General features: G+C 62.0%; 1 protein-coding gene across 1 annotated transcript in view; it reads right to left on the reverse strand.

Annotated features, from left to right (window-relative positions):
• Positions 1-4,927, reverse strand: part of AGAP1 (ArfGAP with GTPase domain, ankyrin repeat and PH domain 1) — a 252,155-nt gene that overhangs the window by 101,214 nt on the left and 146,014 nt on the right. The window lies entirely within an intron of this gene.

The following is a 4,927-nucleotide window of genomic DNA, read 5'->3' on the forward strand; positions in this document are numbered from 1 at the left end:
GGCGCGGGACCCGCTTCCGGGCGGAGCGGCTTCAGCGCACGACGGCCAGTGGCCGCGGGGCCAGGAAAAGCAACAGACGGAGCAGGACGTGACCCTCATGCGGGCCAGCCGGCCCTACGCCTACAGGGTGATTTTCAAGGTGAGGCGACACTTTCTGATCCACAAATCAAACCGCTAAAGCAACCGGGATTGCCCGTAAGCCAAAGCCGACTCTGAACACCAGCTGACCCAGCCAGGCACGCTGGGCACCTGTCTCGGCAACGGAGCTATCAACCCGACCCATCGTCCCCAGCACCCACGGCAGCACTGTCTACGAGGGCCGGGAGGTGGGTGCAGGCTGACGGTCCGTCTGAGGACCAGCGGGTCAGGCGAGGATGCGGCGGACCGCACGCGGACACTACACAGCCACGACCCCGGGGGCGGCGCGGCCACTTCACCCAAGTGGCCGAGCTTGAGAATCACGTGAGGGAAGCAAATCCGAGGGCCAGAACAAACGGTGGCGTGTCCGGCGGACGCGTGCGGACAGTAACAGGCACCCCAAGGCTCCGAGGAGGAGGGGAGGGGAGGGGCAGGGGTGGTGGCGGGGAAACTCCAGCCACGTGAAACTCCTCCATGTGCCATCAGAGGACACGCCGGCTCCTGGGGACGCGAACAGGCGACTCTTGACCTTGAAAAGAGCAGGCGGGGGAAGAGCGCCTCCCTAGCAGACGCACTGGGGTGACAAATGAACCCCGGGAAGCTTAATGATTTGAGTCAGTCACCCGGCATCAAAATGAATGATCCGGTCACGTTAATTTGAGACTCAAAACATCGCTGAGTGCCTTTCTCCACAGCCCCACCAAAGACATCTTGCCTTTAGGGACACACGCACACCTTGCCAGGCATCTGGCTGCTTTTTCTTTTTGTTTTTAAACTTCCCTCTCATTGTTTTAGCTTCCAACAGGTTCAGCTCTTGCTGTTCTACGTGGAAGGTATTCACAGTACCAGATTTTGTTTTTTAAGTTTTATGTATTTATGCACACAGAACTGGGGTACAGGCCAGAGGTGTGGCTGAGAAGATTCACCAGAGACAGAGCGGGGAGCAGAACAGACAGACGGATGAAGTCCACTGCTGAGGGGAGCAGCGGGCGGGTCAGGAGAGGTCTGCTGTGCCCTGGGGGTCACCTCTGGGGCGGGGACCGAACTCGTGCTGCGGTGGCTTCGGAGAGCTTCATAATGCACTGCTTTGACCCGGTGCGCCACCAGGGAGGGCCCCACAGTACCAGATTTTAAGCAGACAGACGGTACTAGTAATTCCCAAGCCGTGTGACTAGACAGACACACGGAGCTTTTAGAAAGAGGCTTCAGGCTCTCCCTGGTAGCACAATGGGTTAGCGTGAAGCACTGCAAGCCAGCTGCAGCTGCTTCACTGTGAGTTCGATCCCTGGACCCTGAGGTGACCCTTGGGGTCCACTGCTCCCTCAGCAGTGGACTTCGTGGATCTGTCTGTTCTGCTCCCCACTCTGTCTCTGGTGAATCTTCTCACCAGCCCTGAGCCTCTGGCCTGTACCCCAGCTGTGTGTGCACAAATAAATAAATCTTAAAAACAAACCAAAACCAAAACCAAAGAAAAACAGAGGCTTCAAAAAGCTCAGGCTGTAATCCAGTTGTGGGGAGGGGGGCGGTCCAGGGGAGTACCAGGTGGCACTTGGGGTCCCTTACAAGCCAGACAGGGCAGTGCAATCCCACAGAGCACCAGAAGGTCCTGCACCTCTGCTAAGCCCCACAGGTAAGCAACACAGCGAACAGGCATTTACCAGATGGTGGATTTGGCCCTGAAAGCAATTTCTACCTGAGCAGTGCTGTCATTGGACTGGGGACTTTCTGGCCGTCCAAAGGGGAGCTGTTCCTAGGCTGATTCAGAAACAAGCCAAAGAGAACACCCCAGAAGAGGGGCCAGGAGGCAGCTGGCCTCAGACCGCAGCAGCCCCAGCCGGAGCCCCGGGGCCTCCACTACCTGCTTTCCGGCAAGACACCGGGGACAGATGTACCCGTCAGGTGGCCTGCTGGAGAGCTGGCTGATCAAGACAAACGCCAAAGCAGCACCTCGCTGCTTACACGAAAGTCACTCCCAACCCCCCTCCCCGGGGCCGAGCCGTCGGGTGCTCCCTGGAAACATGGGGCCGGATCCCGTCCTCGTGCAGCCGGGCGCACCGAGGGCCCCTGCTGCTGACCTCTGGCTGTGGGCTTCCTCGACCAGGCCCCCATGACAATGAGGCGCTCAGAGCCCACATGGCACGGCACCCAGGAGAGCGTGCCCGCTCCTGCCACGCCCTCTCAGCCCACCTCTCCCCGGGGGGCATCGATGGGGCTGCACCCAGGAGCCAGGCTCTGGGGCCGCGGCTCCCACGGGGCTGGAGGGTGGGGATGCACTGGCGAGCGGAGGGAGGGATGTGACACGGTCTCCTTGGGCCCTGTGAGTGGCCGTCTGGGCTGGCTGCCCCGTCTGCCGGGGGCTTTCTGGTAGCCCCTGTCTCGCCCTGCTGGGCTGACCAGTGGCCCTGGCACCTCCGATGCTCACCCCAGGCCCGCCCACCCGCCCTTGGCCTTTTTCTGCCCGCACCTTCTGGCCCCCAGGAGTGGCCCGGGTGTCCCCTCTGCTAGAGGGACTTTGGGCCTCACGCCCACCAGGGTTGCGGGGGCATGGAGGCCCACCCCTGCCCAGGCCTCTCCCGCTTACCATGCGATTCCCAGCAGACAGGCCGCAGGGCACCGCAGCTCACAGCGGCGGGGGGGAGACGGGCGGGAGCGTGGGGGTGCGGCCTGTGAGGAGACCCCCGCTCCCCAGGCCAGCCCGGCCCGCCTGTCTGTTTGTGAGATGTCAGAGCGGTTCTTCTCTCCCTGCAGGACCCGCTTGAAGCCCAGACAAGTCACTTTCGGAATGGAAGCTGCCCCCAGGCTTCCTTTACTGCCAGCTTTAGAACACAGCGTCAAAACACCCCCAAAACAACAACAGCAAAAAGCTGTCTGTCTCTGGAATAAACTTCCTGGGGTCGTCCGAAGCCACCGACACTCAAGCCCACAGAGCCTCCTCCTCGCCCCAGGGCGGCTCCCCAAGGACACACCTTCTTAAAGGCAGAGGGGACCGTTTCCGTGCCTGTCACCGTCCACTGGCAGCAGAGCTCCAGGAGCCGCCACGTGGCCGGCCGGTGCGCGGGCTCCTGAGGGGGCCGGGGAATGGGGCGCAGAGCTGGCTCGGGCTGGCAGGCCGGAGAGCTGCTCCCTAGACACGCCCTAAGGACGTGTGCGGGCGCGCTGGCCCGGGTCTCAGCCCAGCCCCCGCCCAGGCTCGCGTGGAGCTGCTGGGCGCAGGGGCAGCTCTGGGACTTGGCTCCCGGGGGCCCTCGAGAAGGCGAGCTGGGACCCTGGCGGAGAACCGTCTGGCGTGCTGCGGCTCCCGGCGCCGGCACAATGCTGCGGCGAGCCGGCTCCCAGAGCCCGTCAGCTGGGGGTGCCCCCACGCCCCCCTCACGACAGCTGGACCACACGGAAACACCCCACCCAGAACGCTGGCCCGAAGGGCCAGCAAGCACGTGGACACTCAGCTATAAAAGCAAAATTCAAACCAACTCTGCAGTCCTGTGGCTGGAGTCTGGGCTGGGCGCACAGACAGGCGCCTGTGAGTGGACAGTGAAGACTTAATGTGGGCGATTTCATCATAAAATCCATGATTTCGGCCCTCCCTGGTGGCGCAGCGGGTTAAAGCACAACACTGAGAAGCTAAAGCCGCTTCCGCATGAGTTCGATCCCCGCCTGCCCCGGAGGTGACCACATGGCGTGGCAGACCTCTCCTGGCCCGCCCGCTGCTCCCCTCAGCAGTGGACTTCGTCGATCTGCCTGTTCTGCTCCCCGCTCTGTCTCTGGTGAAGCCTCTCACCACCCCTGAGCCTCTGGCCCGTACCCCAGTTCTGTATGCACAAATAAATAAATCTTAAAAAAAAAAAACCCACGATTTCTGGCACGACTTAAAAGTGAGACGCCCTGGCAGCCCTGGGCTGTGTTTGTGCTTGGAAAGTCAAGGCTGACCGGGAACTTTGGGGTCCAAGCGACACACCCCTGCCTTGCGCCCAGCCGCGTCACTCAGCCCTGCCCGACTGGCTGGTCCTCGCCTGCTGGGCTGCCAGGTCTGCCCAAAGTAGGCTCAGGAGGGCTCTCATCGCAGAAGCAACACAGTCGTGCTTCTCCAAGAGGGTAAACCACTCTTGTTTCTACTCACACACATTCACTTCCTCTCAGTGTCCGTGCAACCTTCTCTGAAAGGCAAATGACAGGAGACGAAGTGTCACTGCAGCTTAAGACGAGCGCGGTTCTATGAGAACAAGCAGCTCAGACAGGGAGTTTCTCCCTAAACGCGTCCCTTAAAGGCCCAGGGGCTGCCGCAACGGTCACTGTGGAGGGGGCCAGCTGGCCGGAGAGCGCCCGCGTGGCCACCTGGCCACGGCCCGTGGCTCTTGTTCCCACTCTGATGAAATCCACCGGTCAAAGAGACCAGGTGTCCCCAGAAGTTTCAGCCGCAGAGGCTTAAGACCTGATAACAGCGTGTGATGTCCGTGGTGGGCGCTAGTGTCACGCACCACGCCCGCAAGGCTAAGGCAACGTCGCTCATTAACAGGCGGTCACGCTCTGTGCCCAGCCACAGCGGGCCTGTGACCGCAGGGACATCCTCACCCTCGGAGAGGGCCCTACGCCTGGCCGGGGACCCTGAGTGGTGCCATGGCCTAAAGTACCCCAGGGCTACGCTCTCCTGGGCGCCCGTCACTCACTTCCCGTGAGCCAGCCGTCACTGCGGGGACAATGTGCAGTTCTCGTCTGGAGGCGGCCCAGGACTGGGCCTGACTCCCGAGAGCCCGGCGAAGACCGGGGCCCCCCGAGGGCCGGCTCTGCACAC

Source organism: Condylura cristata, unplaced genomic scaffold (genome assembly GCF_000260355.1).
Source record: "Condylura cristata isolate star-nosed mole 26May11 unplaced genomic scaffold, ConCri1.0 scaffold00002, whole genome shotgun sequence".
NCBI classification, from domain to species: domain Eukaryota; kingdom Metazoa; phylum Chordata; class Mammalia; order Eulipotyphla; family Talpidae; genus Condylura; species Condylura cristata.